The sequence below is a fragment of the Chiloscyllium plagiosum genome, unplaced genomic scaffold (assembly GCF_037043375.1).
Source record: "Chiloscyllium plagiosum isolate Xiang-an unplaced genomic scaffold, Cpla_swu_hap1 HiC_scaffold_52, whole genome shotgun sequence".
Classification (NCBI taxonomy): domain Eukaryota; kingdom Metazoa; phylum Chordata; class Chondrichthyes; order Orectolobiformes; family Hemiscylliidae; genus Chiloscyllium; species Chiloscyllium plagiosum.
The window spans coordinates 16,827,819-16,850,374 of NW_028270190.1; positions in this window are offsets into that span (position 1 = coordinate 16,827,819).

Sequence of the window (22,556 nt, forward strand, 5' to 3'; positions counted from 1 at the left end):
CTGAGTTAAAACATCAGAAGTTTCCACCGGAAACCACCTGACGATGTTGCAGTGGGAATGGTTTCAGCTGCAACAGTATGTCGTTCCCTCAACGTTGATTTCTCAGATTAAAGCCCAGCATTGAGACCACACATACGACACACTCTTTGTTTCTGAAGAAAAATGTCCCCGATTTATTATTCTGATGCGGAGTATTATTTTATTTCTCTTACTCCTGTGAGTCTTTGGAACGATCTTATGCACAGAGCGGAGAAGGCCGACTCATTGATTATCGTTAAGGCACAGACATCTGTACACATGAACAACAACAGAGTCCAGGTCCATAGTTCAGTGGGTGGTATTGCGGAGCTCGAGATGCAACGAGGTCAGCCTGTGAAAGATAGTGCAGGTTTGAAGGAATGATGACAGACGGGTTCATCTTATCCCTATGATACTGTTTGCTACAACTGACCATGTTCCTCCTCATGTTCAAACATTGGAGATGTGGTCCGTGGAGCGGCGGTGGACAGGGTAGTGTGTTAGTGGGGTATATGAATTGAGTGTGATTGGCCTTAGCCCGATACTCATTTTTGGTCAATTCTCCAGAATATCATCACAACGTCGGTCGGTTGATAAGAAGTCAGACTAAAAGATAATATATTTTATTCCAATCAGAAAGAGGCGTTGATTCAAAGTCCGTTTAGGCAGATAAAAGGGTGAAAAGGGATTCCGTAATTTTGCATTAATTCAACATAGAGGGAACGGCCACAGCTTGGTCTAAATGACTGAAAGTTACACCCTTAGACTGGCTTCAAATAACGGATAGAATTCTTCAGGACAACAAAATCTTCAGCCTTCCTCGTGGGACCTGTGTCTGCTCTCGACTGATCAAGTCCATGTGAATTTTGGAGAATTTATCTGTTCTTATGCGTGCGTGTTTGTGTGTTTGGGAAGCTGCGTTTCTTCTGAGTTATCTTGCGTGTAAAATAGAAACATCGATTTATTTATTATTTTAGGTCCAATTATTTGATTCATTTGGTAATTTTCGTGGATCCTCAATCGACCGGGTAACCTTTCACCCAAACTAATTACTCTCTTTTGTTTTGTTTTCCTTCATCACAGTTAACGGTGTAACGATCTTCGTCTTGCTTTGTAAAAAATGTGGATTGTCTCCATGTGTCAGTCGTTACCTGTCAGCTATGGCATCGGCGGATCTACTGGTTATTATCTTTGATTTGGTATTGAGGCACATTCCGATTGTTTATAGAGAACAGTTTTACTCCCTGCTTTACATCCGTGTCTGTAATATCCATGCCATCCTGCTTTATGCAGCCACTGACTGTTCAGTCTGGTTCACACTCACGTTCACCATTGATCGATTTGTCGCCATTTGCTGCCAGAAGCTGAAATGCCAATATTGCAGTGAACAAACGGCAGCTGTGGTGCTGGGCACAGTAACTGCGCTAAGCTGCTGCAAGAATATTTTTTGGTATTATATGTTCTCAGATCGATATACTCTGGTGAACGTTCCCTGGTTTTGTTATATCAAAAACAATGTTTATTACTCACCTGTCTGGGTCATGATTGAGGTCCTTCACCAGATTTTAACACCAACCCTTCCATTTACCATGATTCTTCTGCTCAATATGTTCACTGTCAGATACATATTATTGACCAGCAGAGCCCGCAGGAGACTCTGGGCCGGAAGAAGTGAACAGACTCACAAAGACACTGAAATGGAGAGCCGAAGAAAATCCATCGTTTTACTTTTTGTCATCTCGGGCAATTTCATCTTGCTATGGTCAACGGCAATGATGTATTCAATATGGAAACGGTTGTACAGTTTTGGATATCGGCATCTCTACCTCCAAGACTTTGTCATGGAATTGGGCTTCATGTTGCAGCTCCTTGGCTGCTGCACAAACACTGCAATTTATGCTGTAGTGCAGAAGAATTTCAGACAGCAGCTTTTTAATGTATTGAATTATCCTTTCGCTCAAATTAATCAGTCTATAAAATTTACCAAATAATGAATAAATTCAAGATTATTGCATTTCAATTCATAATTCAGTTGTTACGCACACTGACTACTTGGAAAGCAGCTGACAGTAGTGCAAGAATATTCGCCACTAGCAGAGGATACATGGGCACGCTTAATATTATCTTCCAATGACATCATTCTAAGTAATGCATGCATAATTTAATAAAATATACAAAATATACAATGTGAAAATTCAATGTGATTCTTTTTCAAAAATGAAATCGTTCTAAATTGGCAAATGAGTAATTGTTTTGTCTTTGAGTTTGGGAACCGAGTTCGAGGAAGACAGACTGCGTCGAAATCTGCTCATCCTGAATACAGATAGATGAGATTAGATTCCCTACAGTGTGGAAACAGGCCCTTCGGCCCTCCGAAGACCAGCCTACCCCGACCCATTCCCCTACACCTAACACTATGGGCAATTTAGCATGGCCAATTCACCTAACCTGCACATCTTTGGACTGTGGGAGGAAACCGGAGCACACCCACGCAGATCAGGGGAGAACGTGCAAACTCCACACTGACAGTTACCCAAGGCGGGAATTGAACCCCGGTCCCTTCTACTGTGAAGTAGCAGTGCTAACCCCTGAGCTACCGTACTGTCCTGGCACGACTGAGCTAAGGAGTCGGCTTTATACAACTCTGTTCTTGTTTCGCCTCCAGTTATACACACTCAAAGTTTGCCTCATCGAAATTCATCTTGCTGCGTTGCTTTGTCTGCCCTCTTCCTTTTCACTTTTTATACACCTGCTGTCTACTTTGTCCCTTTTATGCCTTCAAATTTCTTCCTCCTTCATTTCCTTCCCTCGCAATTTGATCGCTTCAACTGAAACTGAACCTCCCAACTTCTCTGCATCTCTCCGAATTCTCTCTTCTCCCTAAATCTCTCTCATTATTATGCCCTCTACCTTTCCGTCCTTTCCTTTCACGCCTTTAGACTCTTCATCCAGTTCTATTCAATCCGTTATTTCCTCTTGCTAATTTTTAGCCTTTCCACCCTTCCATCATTATTTCTCCATTTAATCTCTCTCACTTTTTTTGTCGATCCTTTTTGATGTTTCAGTTCATCACCCATACTATGCCTTTCACTCCATTGAATTCCCACTGTCCATCTATTATATTCCTTAAGATTGGTTGGCCAGGAATACTCACTCCATTTCCAACTAAATTGTCATTGATTGCACTCAGATACACAAATGCAAAAGATGTGCGTGCGTGTGTATGCATCGATGTACAAAACACATATACACGCATAAAAATGCATATATGTACGTACACGCTTACATACAGAAGTATAAAGTTGTCTCCACAGATGCTGCATCAACTGTTCTTTGCTTCTGAAAACACTTCCTTTCTTTTTAAATTGCCATCTGTGTCCCAGGCATCATTGGCTTGGCCAACAATTTCATTTCTGTTGCAACTTGCTGCTGAAAAAGGTGATATTGAACCGCCTATTAGAACTGCTGATTTTTACTGACCCACCGTTAATCGTGTTTTGTATGTAGACAGGTTTTCGTTTTGAAACGTAAAACCATTTAGCACGTTTGCCTTCATTGCTCAGCCATTTGAGCACAGGAGTTGGGACTCTATAGTAAGTTTGTACAGAACATCCGTGAGTATTCCTCTTCTTGAATACTGTTTACAACGACGGTCGCTCAGTTACAGGATTGTTATTACCAAGATGGAGACGGTTATAGCGACATTGTTGGTGATATTGTCCTTTCGGAGGGCTTATTTATATAGAAAGGCTGGATAGGTTTGTAATCGTCTTCTTTTCACTGGAGCGTAGAAGGTTGAGAGGTGACCTGGTAAAATTATAAAATAATGAGACCAATAGATAGAATTTTTGGTTATTTTCGTTTCCCAAATGTGAGAAATTTCAGTACGAGGGGAGCCACATTTTTGTCCTACTGGTGGATTGTTCATTGTCGCCGTTTGATGTCAGCGCAGCACTGACATCTACTTTATGATTTTGAAAAAGAAAGATAGGATCGGGTAATGGGACTCCATGTCTTTTGGAATGCAATGGAGATTAATCAGACTGTAATGACAATTACCCAGATTTATATTCCTCCAATTTAGAGCGATCTGAGGCGGTTACACTTTTATAAGTAATAACAGAAACTGCCGTTTTAGGTAGAGACAGAGATATTTCTTGATTCTTCCTGAATTGAGACATTTGTTTTCACCAAAAGTGTGATGGGCCTCTGGAATTCACTCCATTGGAGAATAGTTGAGGTGGAAAAGCTCACAGACTTTAAACAGATATTGGAATGACTTGAAGTGTCATGGCATTCAATGCTATATGCCAGGGAATTTGGACTTGTATCAGCAGCGTTGCACTACAGAGTTTATAGACCAAAGGAGTTTGTGCTACAGTATGATTCTCGGAACTTATTGAACATATAAGAAGGGATAGATTTTTTGATATTAAAAAGTACGAATTCAGATGCATTTCAAATGTCATAACTGTACCCGTCTCTACAACCCTTCCAGCAGCTCATAGTAACCTCGCATTTCAAAACGGGTGAAACCATTTTCGACGATTTGACACTTTGAACCAATAAACCCCACATTATAGTCCTCAATATCTTATCATAAGTGAATCTCCATTCGTGTCCGATACCTTTGTTGCACTTTTGCTCTATCTGCCAACGTGTCTCTCAGAGCTATACTTTGCTTCTAGAGTCATAGAGATGTACAGCATGGAAACAAACCCCTCGGTCCAACCCGTCCATGCCGACCAGATATCCCAACCCAATCTAGTCCCACCTGCCAGCACCCGGTCCATATCCCTCCATGCCCTTCCCATTCATATACCCATCCAAATTCCTCTTAAATTGTTGCAATTGTACCAGCCTCCACCACATCCTCTGGCAGCTCATTCCATACACGGACCACCATCTGCGTGAAAATGTTGCCCGTTAGGTCTCTTTTATATCTTTCCCCTCTCACCTAAACCTCTGCCCTCTAGTTCTGGACTCCCCAACCCCAGGGAAAAGACGTTGCCTATTTATCCTATCCATTCCCTTCATAATTTTGTAAACCTCTATAAGGTCGCCCCTCAGCCTCCGACGCTCCAGGGAAAACAGCCCCAACCTGTTCAGCCTCTCTGTTAAAACAAACGCAGCGTAATTTCGGCAGCTTCTTCGTGTTAATGCCTGAATCGGGAAAATAGTTCATGTATTTGATTCTTCCCCGATCATGAACATTGGAAAACGTTGGTAAATTATTATTAGCGTCAGTGCATTCTGTTGTGTGGTATTGAAAGCTGACCAATTTCTCTGTCATCCCATTTGGCGTGCTCTCAAACCCTTTTTCGTCCCCTTTCAAAAAAAGAAAACCTTGTTTTTAATGGCAGATCATGAAGTTAATTGTCAAAATTTTGATTTCCATATGCTACTTCGTCTAATATTTCAGCTATGGTGTCCTTGGAGAGGATGTTGTTTCCATGTACTTAGTGGTCTTTGCACCATTTCAATCCCCAGTTATACCTGTTAGCCCAGCACTTGTATCATTTTTCAGGCTCTGCATCGACGTGTGTTGTTGAGACATTCGGAATTCCCTGCACCGTTCTATGGCACAGAACGTTCTGAGACAGAACTTGTGACACTTCCGTAAAACTCACGAATTAATCTCACTCAGTTAGGTCTTACCTGACCACTTTGCCGGCATCAATGACTTCATCATCCTTGATTTACAGTTGTAACTTTACAACGCAGTAAAAGTGCGGTGAAATGATAATTTTGAGGATGCCAAACAAATGAAATTCAGTTGGCAGTGAATGCATGACCATCATCCAACTTTTCTAAAACGCCTATTGGCTGGACTGACTACCAGCCAGTGACTCGGATCTGTATAATAATTATCTGCTTATAAAGGCTGGCAAGGGTCCACAATAATTCATGCCATTCAGCCTGCCTCAATCCCCTGCACTTTGATTACTAATGTAACATGTACACAGAAATCACCATTTCCCTCGCACTGAACTTGGCTTTGGGACATTTGGGCAGCAAGACCCCGAATCATTGATTATAACTTCACCTTCTACATCATGATCCCCTCCAGACTAATCTCGAAAATACGAGACCAAATTCTTTGTTCTGCCATCTGTAGCTGTATCGTCAGCTTCCTGTTGCACAGACAACAATCAGAGAGGATAGTCAACTGTACTTCCTGTGCGATAATTGTCAACAGTGGGGGTGGCAAGGTGACGCAATGATTACCATTGCTGGCTCACAGTGCCATGGATTCGGGTTCGCTTACTACCTCGGGCGACTTCTGTATGGAGTTTGCACATCTCCCCGTGTCTGAGTGGATTTCCTCTGGGGGCTCCAGTTTCCTCGCATAATACAAAGACATGCAGTATAGGTGAATTGACCACGCTGAAGTACCCATTACGTTCAAGGATGTATACATTATGTGCATTAGTCTGGTGTAAATATAGAGTATTATGGTCTTGGGGCTGAGTGGCTTACTCTTTGGAGGGTTGGTGTGGACGTGTTGCTTAATAGTTTGTGTTTCCACACTGTAGAGATTCGCTCAATGCAGACCCGTTCTCACGGATGCATTCGCCACCCCCTACTGCAATATTTGAATTTCCACGACGGTGCAGACAAATTCCGAATGACCACCATTTAACATGTTGTTGATGATATCAAAGGTATCAGTCCATGATCAGTTAGAATACAGAAAGGCGATAATGACTTAGCATCGTGGTGCACTTATAACATTGCTCTGAATGACAACAAAACAAAATAACTGATCATTTACTTAATGAAGAACGGCGTCGGGTTGGGTGGGGAGGAACATGTCTCAATCTACATTAATGGAACTGACGTTGAGAGGTTGGAGATCGTCAAGTTCCGCAGAGTGATGATAACCAACATCCTGTCTTGGACCTCTCACGCAGATGTGATGATCAAGAAGGCATAACTCGCCCTCTTCTACCTCTGGTGGCTTCGGAAATTCAGCATGTCCAAGGATTCTCACCTATGTTTACAGGTTCAGAATAGAAAACATACTGTCTGGCTGCAGATTGGCCGGATCCGAAAACTGCTCGACCCAATTTAGCAAGAACCTACCTCAGCTTGTGTGTACAGTCCAGCCATTACGGAAGTCAACCTTCCATCCACGAACATGATTCACACTTCATGTTGCGACAGAAAGGTTGCCAACATCATCAATCAACCAGGCCAAGCAGGTAATCCTCTCCTCCAACCTCTTCCACCATGCAGAAAATACAGAAGCTTGAAATAAACACATGGACAGTTTCGAGAACAGCCTTTTCCCAGCTGCCAAATGAATGGTGAAAGGAGTCCGTACCTTCAAATTATGTTTGATCATATTGAACTTGCTTTGACAATGCTCTTCAATTCTGTGTGGATTTCATTCATTTCGATGTTGTGCATGGAATACGACTTTTCGAATGAAGGTAAAAGAGTAACCCTAATGGGTTCAGTGCCCAGACGTTTTTCAATCGCATTCTCTAACATGCTGACGACTGAACATTTGCAACATCCTGAGTTAAATAGAAAAAAATGACAACACCAATATGATAGAATTTTATCCCCCTTCAGTCCATGTTTGCTGATCTCAGTCTCTGAGATCTAGTTCAAGATTTTCCTGCAAAGGAAAAACGAAAGCCCAGAAACAATATTGTATATGTTTCCAGGAATGTCACACACTTGAAACAAAGCTGTTTTTCTTTCCTGTATTCGCAGGCATGTTCTTATTCATTCCGAAGTAAGCACTCTTATTTTGACTTCCAACTATTGTGACAATGCTGTGCCTTCCAGAGAGGAGTTTGGTCATGGTTGCGTTGCAGAAGCATATTCTATCAGCGGTGGTGAACTTTCTTGTCCTTCAGACAAGCATTCTTAAACAGTTTTGAGTTCTCAAAAGGTGATTTTTAATGTAAGATAGAAGATTAATGTGATTGGGTCAGGTTCACACCGATCCAACGGGACTTTGCAATTTCTTTCAGTGAGTTGATGATTTTAGCTAGCTGTTGGAGCTGAATCCTGGAGTTCTAGGGATACTTCGTCTTTAACTTCATGAAGGCCAGATCGTTTTTTGTAATTTGCCTCTGACAAGTGTGTGTTATGGAATGCGTCATGCAATGCAACAATAGATGAATTACGATAATGTGATATATTATCTTGTCATGAATTTTAATATAACACAGGAACAGATCCGTGAGCGCTTCAAGTCTGCACTGACACATTTTGCCTTTCCATCGAAAGATGTTTTCAATTCCTCTAATTTCTTGTTATTCATGTATTCGTCCACCTTCATGTTTTTTGAATGTTACTATGTGTCTGCTTCTAACATTACTTTTGGCAGCCCGTTCCAAACATTCTCCACTTTTAGAGTGAAGAAACTTGCACTACATCATTTAAAGCTGCCCCACCCGCAAAAACGTTAAACCTGTGTCTCCTACAATTTACACATCCATGATGGGTACCAACCTAATGCTTTCACTCTGCCCATGCAGTTCAGAATCTTATAAAGATCTATCCGGTAATTCCTCCCCACTCATCATTCTAAAGAAAGCAAAACCGGTCTATCCAACTCTATTTCTTAGGTGAAGTTCCCATAACAGAAAAACTCAACATTCCGGAAACCTTTTCTCTTCGCTGTCCAAAACGTTTATATCCATCAGGTCATGTGGTAACCGGAATTGTACGCTATATTCAAAGTATGGCCAAACTATAATTCCATACAACTGCAGGAGAGTTGGTCGGCCTTATGTTCAATGCCACTGCCAGTGAAGGGAAGCGTGCTGTGGCTCTTTTTAATTACCTAATCAAACTGTGCTACCACCTTTTGCGATCCATGAAACTGCACACACAGATTACTCTACCGATCAATAATCCTGAGGGTTTTGCCATTCCATACGTAATTTCCACCTATCCTTGGACTTTAAAATGCAGCACTTCAACTTTTGTACTCGTAAGTCATGACCTATTTTCTCAAAGGCTTTGCTGAAGTCCATGTCGACAACATGAATAGCATTTGCCTCATCAATCGTTTTCGTGAACAGCTTAATATACTGTACCCATGACTTCCCAGTTCAAATCCGTGCTCTGTCTCGGCAATAAGTTTATTTGCTTTTAAATGCATTAGATCTTGTCCCTCCGAAACAGTTCCAATAATATTTCTATCACCTGTAATTTTGCCAATTCTTCCACTAACCTTCTGAAATAATGGAACGACAATTGACATTGTCCAGGTTTCCGGGACTTAACCTACGGTCAAAAAGCATACAAAGAGGACTCTGAATGCGCCAGAAATTTGCTCTCTTGCCTTCCTTACTTTTATTGGAGAGCTCCCATCAGGACCAATGCTCTTTTAGGATGTACAACATCGCTTCCATTTCAATTCCCTGAGATTATCCTCCCCTAATTCCATCTCGCGGATGAATCGCAACACAAAGTCTATGTTCAGGACCTCACCTACCTCTTCTGGTTCCATACCTATGTTCCCTCCTTCCATTTTGAGTGGGCCAATGCGTTCCAAAGCCACCCTCTGCTTGTTGTACATGTTATATAAATCAAGGGCTTCATCAACTCCCATTCTCCTGGACATTCCATATGATATATTTTCCTTTTTACCCAACTACTTAACGGCCCAAGTCATAGTGTCATGGAGACAGAGAGATGTGCACCATGGAAACAGACATTTCACTCCAACTCGTCAATGTCGACCAGACATCCTAAGTTAGTCTAGTCCTATTTGCAGGTATTTTGCACACATCCCTCTGAACCCTTCCTATTCATTAACCCATCCAGACTGTTTTAATGTTATAATTGTACCAGTCTCCACACCTGCCCTAGCAGTTTATTCCATATATGAAAACCCTCGGCGAGAAAACATTGTTCCTCACGTCTTTTTTTAAATCTTTCCCCCATCGTAGTGAACCTATGCCCTCGAGTTCTGGACTCCATTCCCTCTCCCCCAGTGAAAACCTTGTCTATTACGACTATCCATGCCCCTCATGATTTTATGAATCTGTCCAGATCACCCTTCGCATTTGTTGCAGCAGGGAAAACCGCCACAGACTATTCAGCCTCTCCCCGTAGCTGAAACCCTCCAATCCTGGCACCATAATTATAAATCTTTTCTCAACTCTTTGAGTTTTTGCAACATCATTTTTTAAAATGAGAACAGAATTGTAGGCAATATTCCAAAAATGGTTTAACCAATGCCCTGTAAAGCCGCATCATGACATTCCAAATTCTTCATCCAACGTTCACGCAATTTGCCATACCTGTCCTTCATTCTCGCAGGGGTCTATTGAAGTCTTACAACTGCCCTTTTAAACCCTCTCACATGTCCACTGAGAATTTAATCTCAAAAATCCATCTGCAATGAAATGTTCCAGTTCTCCCCTAACATTGTTGTATTTGCCTGCACTTGAGCTTCTCCCAAAGACTGCAAAAATCCCTTTCCAAGAGTACCTTAAAAATACGGTATTATGATCACTATTCTCGAAATTCTCCCTCATTGAAATTTCAAGCACCTGGTCGAGCACACTTCACAAATCTAATTCCAGTGTAACCGCATCCCTTGTTAGAAGTTATGCATCCTGTGTCAACAAACCCTCCTGAATTGTCCTGACATATCCTGCCTTATCCAAGGCCATGGAAAGCAGAGAGTCCCAACCAGTGCAGAGGAAGATAAAATCACCAAGCACAACAACCCACACTACACTTAATGGTGGACAAGTAGAAAATAATGTCGGCCACGTTCTTTTTAAAGGAACATAATAAATGCTTAGGATCTAGAATATCTCCATAATATACTTTTGCAGTTTGCATTTGCTCTGATCTAAAGCAAATTAACTGCATATTAAGTGTTGACGTGAAAGTCGGACCTTCGGACATAATCACTTGACCAGAGCAGACTCACGGGAATAAGTCAATTTTAAATTATTTGTCTCCCATTGCATATATGTTAACTATAATAAGGAGAACTATAGATTCATCATCGGAGTTTCAGACGTCCAAGTAAAATCTCTTTAATTACTTACACACTAGCCTAAAAACCTCCACAATTGACTTTAATCTCTGTGATACCGATTTCCAAAAAGTTCCTCAACTATTCTATTTATGATGAAATATGGAAAGCTTGTCTGTTCAGAATGCTTTCCATGAGCGCCGTCACTTCCTTTTGCCACCTTTGTTCAATACATATGACCTTTACCTCGGTTACTTCCCCTGTCAAAGTCTACATGTAGAAATACATGCAACACACAGTAATTCCCTGAGTCAGTGACCAACAAAGGGAGAGGAGTGACGTTGACAGGACATGAAAGGATGGCGTTCTGTATTTTCTATGTTCAACACAAATTTAAAGTTGCTAGGTGGATGAAGAAAAATATTAATTTGAGGGACAGGATATAATTGGAACGAGGTTTTCCATTTTGTATTTTAGTTGAAATTGGTTTTATGTTTAACTTACAGCAAGGTTTGCTTTCAGGGTGTACTTGCATTTTAGTGAGAACTTACAGCTAATCTTAAGGGCACTTTTAGTGTTCGGCTAATAGGCGTTATATGATTAGTATGTATCTATATTTGAGAAGTTCAGTTTGTTTGTAAGAAACCCTTCTGTTACTTTTCTTATTGTATTCATATGAAGGTGATGAATCAAGAAGGTGTGAAATTTCGTAGAAAATATGTTTGGTGTAAATTTGACAAGAGAGGGAGTCTTGATGAAATGCATGAAAGGATTTTGAGAACATAAGGTTTATCAGAGCATTGGACACGGAAGACTGTATATTGTATCTAGGAGAAAGCATGGACTGCAGATGCCAGAGATCAGAGTCGAAAAGTGTGGTGTGTGGAAAACACAGCCAGTCAGGCAACATCCGAGAAGTGGGAGAAGAGAAAGTGACGTTTCCAAATGCTAGAGTCAGAGTCAAAAAGTGTTGTGCTGGAAAAGCCTCATTCTTTTTGAAGGGTTTATTACAAAACTTCGATTCCCCTGTTCCTCGGTACGGCCTGACCGGCTGTGCTTTTCCAGCACAACACTTTTCCATTGTAATATTGCAAATGCCTTGGTCACAGAAAATTGCAACGATAAAAGTAAAGATTCGAGGCTCGGCATGTTAATTAACTTCAGAAGCTGAAAGTCATCGTTCTTCAGGATAGAATCGTTCGTCACATATGATACAACAGCTTGAATAGAAATAATTATTTTCCGAAATTTGATTTGTGTATAACAATGCTGCTGAAACTTTTGCAAGTGGTCGTCGAAAGGGTTGATGACATTAACTGTGGTGATGTGTTCTTCACAAGGTTTTGATGGCTTGTGTAACTCTTTGTCATATATTTAATTGGGAATCTGCAGTGCATTTGACCTTAATGGACTAAAAGCACTGGGAAAAATCCTCTCCATGCTCTCAGTTGCCCTGTTTCTGATTTGATGGGTCAGTCAATTGCATTCTTGAGCTGCTCTCCAAACTTGCACTGAGTTGCTCCACATATAAATATGCATGTGCAGCACATTAAGTTGCATAGTATGAAATCGACGCTTTAAAATGTAAGCCCAGATTTTTCATAATCCTTTGCATTTGTTACGGTATGCTATAAGACAGACATAAAATGCGCCATCCACAAATTAACATACCTGCTGGATATGGTGAAGAGTAAAATCAAAGAATTCCTCCTGCTCTCCATTTCTGCGTCATGGTAATTGTCCTTGGTGGTCTGACATCTCAGTCTCTTACGGATATAACAATTCATTAATATGTATCGAGTGGTTAGAGTGTTCAGCGGAAAAAAAAACAAACGAACAGAAGCATTGGAGTTAAAACCATGTCAAAATTATGAAATAACGGCCAACCAGGATCGCGAGAATAGCATGGCTTACAAAACAGAACCATGGCACATTGTTTATTCTGTCTCCAGGTTCCTCGATAATGTAGTGAGGTATGCTTTTCTTTTTAAAAACATCAGGAGAGAAGGTCATTGTTAGAACCAAAAATACTGTTTTGCAGTCAAAGCATACCACCATTAGACACTGAGAACAAAAGTCTATAAACGGATAAAAGGAAAAATTAATGGTGAAACAGAATAAACATTTTGTTTTTGCTCAATACAAGGCATGGATAACATTTCCAACAGGTGCATTGAGAAAGAAATATGACGGGAAATAACAGCAAGAAATCTGTGACAGTATGATATCTATGATAACAAATTGATCTGCCATTGACAGAGTCAGAAAGTAACAAGTGGTACAAGTTGAAATGCCAAAATTTCCATGGGGAAGGATGACAATTGCTACTAAACTTACTGCAGGTGAAACAGAATAACAAAAGAAATGTGTGTTAAACTATTCAACGAGAAATGCTTCAACACTTTAACTTGACTTCGGTTAATTAGAATTGAAGCATTCATAAATCTCTGATGAAGGAGAGGAATCAGCAGAAATCAAGAATTAACAAAATAAATTAATTTCAAATGGTGATTTTGTTATGTGCACGTCCAAGATGGTGAAAGCTCACTGATCTTTCATCGATGGCATGGTTGGCCAACAATGCCCTGAGGATAGCTTGGTCAAACTAGGCAGAGATGGTGCACTGACATGAAATGAATTTTAAATGGACAATTACAGAGCAACTACAAGTTCATGAGAAATTAAGTCACTCGTATTTTAGAACATTCTTGAATAATTGAGACAGCGCCGAGATCTTACGATCTAGTACAATGGAAAAAAATTGCGTATGCGATTTGATTGATCTTTAAAATGAGTGGATATAAGCAATACAATAGTTATAGTTAATTATGACTTACTTAAGCATGATGAGTTGCATCAAAATAATGCGAGTTTTATGAAGAACGGGCTGATAGTTGATACATAACATAGCTTAGTGAAATGTGAATGAATTGCATGCAAGTACCTTGCCAGGAGCTGGGGAATTCTGTTCTGCAAGCAATGGCGACGTGTATATTTTCCTTCACAATTAGCTTAAACAGTGAAGTTAAAAAGCAGAAGCATTTCTTGGCAAGATATGGAGATATATGAAAATAAATTATGCCTAATTCAAATGGAAAATTGAACACTGTGTCTGCATATATGTCGAAATTTCAGAAGAAGCGTTTGGAAAAGGGGCTAAATTTGAATTCAAATTAATCAGTTAAGTTTTACAATGGTCAAAAGACAACGTTTTGGGATTTACATACATGTGAATAAAAATAAGTAACATAACATTTAGGTTGCATATAACATCCATTGTTACATTGTAATGGAAACCACATACCCAATTTCCAAGAAAAATAATCATCCACGTGCTTAACTCGAATTCATCTCCAGTTCCCTTTAACTATATTAGTAAAACACTTTAAGTATATTTGTAGAAAGACAGATCCAATGATTCATCTTTCCCGATGGTAATAATTTCACTTATTTCGCCCTAACTTCCAAAACTGTGTCATTCATTACTTTATGCAATTGTGATTATGACGTCCTCTTCGCTCTTATTGATTCAAAATTCCCTCAGGATATTATATGTTTCAATTAAGACACTTTAATGGCATATATCTTTCAATCAGGTCGCATCTTACAACAGTATGAAAGAAGTTTCCAAAGTAGGCAGTCTCCTCATTTCAGGTGTTAGTCTGTTACATCATATTGAGCTGAAAATGTGTTGCTGCCCTCACTTTCTCCTCCTACATCATATTGAGCTGTCTTCAGTATATTCACTCGTTGCTTGAATGAAGTGAACAGTCTGAGTAGAGTACTCCCGATGCATTTTCCACAATGCTCTTTGTTACTGTAGATTTAGATATTACTTCAATACATGATGAGTCACAACTCACTGGTATAACGTTGGAATTCGAGCTCTCTTACCTTTAGCGTCATATTACGATTTACAGATTTTATACCATATAAAAAGCTCCACAAGTGGATTGATTTTCAGACTCAGGTTGGTCTAAACTACCAATAATCTTTCCCTTGTGAAAACGAGTCAGTTTTCTTTTGGTTGGTGCTCTGGGCAGATTAATGCCTGCTGCCCGTCAGCACCCCGCGGACACTTGTTCAAATTGAGCCTTTGGCAACTCTGAGTGGGGATTACAAGTACTTGCATGGGCGCCCGTTGGTTTCTGGTCTCCTCCCACATTCAAAAGATGGGTAGAGTCGGTGGATTGGTAAAGTTAAATTGTCCATCAGAGTTCATGGATGTGCAAATGTATTTAGCCATTGGGATGGGCGGGATACCCTTCAGAGATTCAGTCTGAAAGGATAGACGATCTGTACTGTCGTGATGCTATGAATTGGATATCAGTTACAGGTAAATAAATATCAGTAGCCTGCATTTAAAGTAATGAATTAGCACTATAGCCGTTTATAAGCTCCCGTTTCCACAGCAGCCAAACGTATCGGGGACAAATACGTTCTCCTATCGTGCTTTTGTGGTGATTCATATGGCTCTTCTGCTGGAAAAGGGTGTTGATTCAGTCGTCTTTTCCAAAATGTTTGCACTGCTTTCTCAGAGAAACGCGGTTGTTGGATCACTCATATAGTGTCCAAACCTCCTCCGTGAAAAGATACATTTTGCAACAATTTGCGAACTTGTTTTCTTCCGATTTCTGGTGATTTTTGCAAATAGAAAATGTAAAAGTTTTTTCCAAATGAAGAAGAACGGCATACTTCCATCGAATCGTGACTTCTATCCAACTCAATCCCGGGAGAAACAAGTTCAGAGTTGTTGGAAATCAAAAAAGGTATCGATATATTATAACTTGTCACTAGTCCAGAAACTAATGAAATTTTTGCTGCCGTTGAAAACAGTATATGTACATTCTTTTAGCTAAATCTTCTGCAACTCAAACTTCGTTTACTGCTTTCTCAAACTATTGTCGATTCATTTTCGGTGGGGCTATCACTGTTGGTACTTTCAAAGTATACCATTTCAAGCACTGTGATTTAAGACAGCCCTTTATCTCTTACAATCACAGTTTACAAATATGCAAAACATAAAAACAGACACGATCTATGTTGGTTATAATAAAACACCATTCCAGAATTACATGCTTTACCTGCACGTTAACCTTTCGGAATTAAATTTTAACCAATTATATTAATGTGGAAGGGAGGTGGGAACGAGAAGAGAAGATGAGTAGACAGTGAGATTGAAAACGGAGAGTGTAACCATCATAAAGTTAGCATTCCCAAGGCGAAGAATAGGCAGAGAGCAGATGAACGCAAGGGCACCGGCGGCCTGAAGTGCACATACTTAATGCAAGTAGGAGAGTGAATAAGGAATATGAACTTCGGGTGGGGATTAGTGCCTGGGTGTATGACGTTATTGCGATCACAGAGACTTGGTTGAAGGAAGGGCATCTTTCACAACTAAATGTGCCAGGATATAGATGCTTCAGATAGTACACGAGCGGAATAAAAGGGGAAGTTTGAGGAGTTGCATTGCTGGTCAGTGATGATAGCACAGCTGTGCTAAAGGAGGACACCATGGAGGCTTGAGCAGAGAAGCATTATAAGTCAACTGAGAAATAATAAGCATTCAGTTCCAATGTTGTGGGCTGTACGACAGGCCTCCCAAAAGTAGGCGTGAGGTAGAAGAACAAATAGGTGAACAAAAAATGGAAAGTTGTAGATTTAACAGTATGGTGGTGATTGGAGATTTTACTTTCCGAAAATTGACAGGAGTACATTTAGTGTCAGAGGTCTGGATGAGGGAGAATTTGTGAGGAGCATCCAGGAAAGTTTTCTAGAGCAGGATGTCAATAGTCCGACGAGGAAAGGGCCATCTTGGACCTGGAGTTAGAGAGAGAGCCAATTCAGGTGGTAGAAGTTGCAGTGTGGGATTTCTTTGGGTAAAATGAACACGATTGTGTAAATTTTACAATACTCGTAGACAAAGATAAGAGTGGTCCTAAGGGACGAATTTTGAACTGGACCAAGGCCAATTGTATCAGAATTGTTCTGGAGCTGGGAAATTTGAATTGGGAGCAGGTATTTGAATAGAAGTCCACATTTGATATGTGGGAGGCTTTCAAAGATAGTTTGAAAATAGTGCAGAATAGGCGTACACCTTTGAAAACAAGAGATTGCAAAGGCAACATCCAAAGGTGGATGGCAGGGGAAATCGTGAAAATAGCCAAGAGGTAAAGGGAAGCATACATATGCTCCAGGCAGCTAAGAATGGAACGGAACTTGGAGGAATATTGGGAGAATAGGACTAATCTTAAACGATAAATCAAGCGGCCTAAGAGGGGTCCTGAAACACCTTTAATGAGCAGAAGTAAGGACATTCCCAAGGTCTTTTATTCGTATGTAAGAAGCAAGAGGGACTAGGACAAGGTTTAGTCCAGAAACGAGCTGAAAATGTGTTGCTGGAAAAGCGCAGCAGGTCAGGCAGCATCCAAGGAGCAGGAGAATAGACGTTTCGGGCATGAGCCCTTCTTCAGGAAGTTTTAGTCCAGTAAAGGTTAATGAAGGAAGGTTGTCTGTCGAACCTGACAAAATGGGTGAAATTCTCAATGATTAATTTGCATCAGTGTTCACTGAGGAGTGGGACATGATGAATGTTGAGATTAGAGATGGAATTTTGTTTACTTTGGATCACGTTTTCATAAGGAGGGGCGATGTGTTGTGCAGGTTAAACGATACTAAGCCGAAAAAATCCCCACGGGCAGATGCGATCTATCTCAGATCGCTGAGGGAGTTGGGAGAGTAAATGGCTGGAGCCTTGACAGATACCTTTGTAGCATTCCTCGACACAGGTGAAGTGCCAGAGGACTGGATGGTTGCTAATGCTGTCCCACTGTACAAGAAGGGGAGTAAGGACAACTACAGACCAGTGAGCCTGACGTCAGTGGTGTGGAACCTGCCGGAGAAGGACATGAGGGACAAAATATTTTCTTTCCAATATTTGGAAAGAAAAGGTTTTACCAATGATAGGCAACATGTTGTTTTTTTGCGGAGGAGATCGTGCCAAACCAACTTAATAGAGTTCTTTGAGGATGTGACCAAGTTGATAGATGAGGAAGGTTTGTTGATGTCATATACATGGATTTAGAAAGTCGTTTGATCAGGTTACCAACAGTAAACCAATGGAGAAAGTGAAGTTACATAGTCTGCAGACTGTTCTAGCGAGGTGGCTAAAACACTGGTAGAGCAACAGGTGACAAAGAGTAGTAGTTGTAGGGAGTTTTGAGAAATGGAGAAACGTGACCATTGGTGTTCCACAGGGTTCAGTGCTGGAGCCACTGCTGTGTGTGATACATATAAATGATCTGGAAGAGTGCATTGTTGGCCTGATAAGTACGTTTCCAGATGATATGAAGATTGGTAGAGTAGCAGAAAGCATAGCAATCTGTAGAGCAATACAGAAAAATGTAAAAAGAGTGTTCAAGATACATATGGTATGTTTGCCCTCTTCAGACAGGATATTGAGTATAAGAGCTGTTAGGTCATCTTAAAATTGTGCAAGAAATTGGTTTGACCGCAGTTAGAATACTGGGTACAGTTCTGTTTCCCATATTACTACGAACTGTGGACGCTTTGCAAAGGGTGCTGAGAAGGTTTACGAGGATGTTGCCTGTTATGGGAGGTTCTAGCTACGAAGAGAGGTTGAGTAGGTTAGGACTGTTTTCAATCGAGAAAAGGAGATTGAGGGGGGATCTGATTGAAGTATACAAATCATGAAGGGTGTCGGCAGGATGGATGGATATAAGCTTTTTCCCAAGGTGAAGGATTCAATGACATGAGGTCACGCGTTCAAGGTGAAAGGTGAAAGGTTTCAGGCGATACACGCGGTAAATACTTGACACGGAGGGTGTTAGGTGCCTGGAACGCGTTGCCATCAGAGGTATTAGAGGCAGGCACGGAAGATTCATGCAAGGTGAATTTGGTCAGATGCATGGGTAGGTGAGATGCAGAGGGATACAGATGCTGAGGAATTGGGTGATATATTTAGACTGTTAGTTTGGATCGTCTCAGGCTTGGACGGCAGAATGGCCTGTTCCTGGGCTGCAAATTTTCCTTGTTCTTTGTTGTTTTTCTTTTAATAAAGCGTCACAATTAGAGACAGGCACTTTGGCCCAAGTTGGTCCATGCTGATCAAAATGTCCATCCATGCTGAACCCATTATCATGCATTTCGCCCATATTCTTTTGCTGCTTTCCTTATAATTTATTGTCCAAATGCAATTTAAGTGCTGTTAACGTATTCGCTTCAACCATTTTCGTTGGCAGCCCATTCCAAATGAGGACCACTCTGTTAATAAAAAAAATTTCCCCTCAAGTTCCGTGTTATTCTTTCCTAGCTAATCTTAAACTGAGGCCGTCTTGTCCTCGATTCCCCAACCATGGGAAAAATGACTGACTGCATTCACCATATTCTTGTGTCTCATGATCTTGTACACGTTTGGAAGCTTCCCCCTCAGCCTCTAATGCTCAAAAGAAAAAAAGAGGACTTCCTTGTCCAACCTCTCCATGTAACTCAGGCCATTAAGTCCAGGGAACTTCCTTTGCAGTATATGCAATCTTTCTAGTTTAATATCATATTTGCGATAACAATTTCACCAAAACCTGTTGAAATACTCCAAGTGCCATCTAACCAACGTCCTCTATCACTGCAACATGCCTTCCCAACTTCTATACTGAATGCCCTGACTGAAGACTTACGAGAGTGGTGATGGAAAAGCACAGCAGGTCAGGCAGCATCCGAGGAGCAGGAAAGTCGACGTTTTGGGCAAACGCATTCATCAGGAATACTTATTAGTTTATTAATATAAAGTATGTGCAGTTCAGATCACGTTTACTGTAACAACGTCCATCTTGCCACATTGAAATACATACAAAATTGAACTCGACATTTGCTGTTTTTGGTCAACTAATCAACACGCATAACAAAGTTTGAGCACTTACAACGTCAGTATATAATTGAGAAATAAATTATAAAGCCAAACATGTTTTATGAAATGTCTTCTGGAACTCATAGTCCACTCCAGCCACTTGGTCATTATCAGCAACGAAATTGTCACCATCACAATAAACTCATATAGATTTGTGAAATATACTTTCCACGTGAGAAAATCCTGTTGGTGCTGTCGAACCAACGGCATTGCAACGTCTCACGTCCTCTCTCACTTGTTGAGTCAATGAGTAACATTCGCTTTCTCCCATAAAATGGGACCAACCCATACCCAAATGTATTTTTGAACATACAAAATAAAACACACCGATCTCACAGACAATGTCTCTCTCCTTTGAAGTGGTATTTAAGACTTTTCTCAAATCCTCAATGCCTTACTTTGTGGTTTCATTGTTGTTTCTTCGATTACATGTCTATCCCTTCTGTGGAAGACTGATTCAAAGTATCAATTCAATTCATTGCCTTTTCAATATTTTCTATTATTACCTCTCGATTTTCACGCCGTGATGGGCCAACGCTCACTTTGTAAAATCTTTACTTCTTTCAAAATGTTTAAATAGAATATTTCATTATCTACTATTACATCATTGAGTATTTTCACTTCTGCAGTCATATTTGATGTTTTCTTTTTGTATGTGTGTTTTGTCCACTCTTCATTCCTGAGTCAATTTGTGCACAATTGCATGCATTTTTTCTTCATTTTCCTGTTTTATTTTTCATGTCTAGTTAATTATGGATCACTTGGTTTTTTCTTAATCGTTGGAATTCATGACTCAGATTTGCCATTGTCTGGACAGTCATTATGCAAGCATTGATGGGAGCAAAACTTGAGAAGATTTGAGCGGAGCGTACATCATAGCACACTTCGAAGCAAAGCAGCATTCTTGCGATGCAGTTGTAGGATTCTAAGTCTTGGCTGACTGGACTTACTTCTTAGTTTTTCATGCGATGTGTGATAACATCTTTAAACAGACTGATCCGAAAATATTGAACTATCTGTGAAAACCCTGCTCAGGAAGTTGAATTCCCCACTCTACAGGAGCTCGAAGCCCGCATTTTTCTGCAGTCTGCAACTAACTTAGATTATTTTCATAAAGTGCAGAAGTAAAATATCTGCTCAGGTAAATTTAGACTGTTAGGACATAATCTAACTCCAGGATAACTCCTCAATGTCTTCACTGCATACATTCACTGCATACATAAGTCAGGTAACTTACATTTCCGAGACATGGAAACGCTTTCCTTTGTTTCCGCCTGACACAGACCCGACCCAGTTGCATACCTCAATGTACAAACCTCAATATCCCACGCTGTGTTCTTCATCTGCTCATCGGACAGGTGGAAGTGGTGTAATGCTATCTTATCTCAGCCTTTCACCCAAAGGCGAATGTCAACACGATAGCACCACCATCACTATTGATATTTGTCTATCAATAAATTATGAGCAGCCTTCTTTGTTGCAGCAGCAGAGGTGAAAACTTAGAGAAAATGTATTTCACTCAGTATAATTAAACAGTGCAAAATTTTCATCTCTGCAATTTCTCTCACATCTGAAACATGCCGAGGCACTTGCATTGGCTGTGATGACCTAAACTTTTCTTTGGAAATAGAACTGTTTAATTGCCGTTAACAGTTTACTTGCGAGAATATGATTCTGTAACAGATGTTTCACATAAAATGTTTCTTTTGTACCAGCTGTATATTACTGCTTCGTGATCTATTCAGTGCATTGTTGAAGACAGTAATTTCTCATTCCTGTACGCCATTAACATTAACTAGCTGGCCCTGCACATGTTATTGATATCCAGTTCGTATAACTTAACCGCCAGTAATCCTGTCGCAATATCTACTATCAGAGTGTTGTTTACACTGAGGGCTGCTTCAACTGTGTACGGAGTTTTAGGAAAAGTAGTAGCTTAATAATTCAGGCAGCCAGTAAGCTGTAAACAAATGTTCTTTTTGACGGCACACAAACAAACATCAAAAAAATTCACGATATTTTTCTCCACAAGGCAAAGCCATTCTTTAGATTGCTACATACTGGTAAGTATTAGCACAGGATGCAATCATACCCATCACAGATTTGTTAAGATGTAAAAGACGTACCCCTCATACTATTGAATAATAACATCCCAGAAAAGTTTGCCTTGCTTTGTACCTGGTAAAAGTGTGAGTGAGTGAAAGAAAATGCCCGAATTCCACTTTTCGCAGAAAAAAGATCGTGTTTTATAACTCTAACAATGAACAATAAACAAAACGTATTAACAAATCTAAACACCTTTTTAAAAAATAATTACTATCTGAACCCGACTGTATTGATCTGCCTCTCCAATAGCACAATTATGAGCCATTGTTTCTACTTGATCTCTTTATGTCTATGCAGTCACGTATGCTCTCTTGCTGTCAGTCTTCTGAATCTGTTGCTTCCTAATATCATTCCGAATCTGCAGTCTTCACCATGTGTCGTCTTCTGACTTATTTTAAACTGTTTTTTTTTTCTGGAAAATTGTCCTTTGATAGATACTGCATCCTGAGAGAATTTTATTCGAGAGCTCCTTCCAGATGTGCTCTCATATTCGATGGTAATTCTTCGGACCAATTTTCAAAATGTCCTCATTTCGTTATCCAGAAT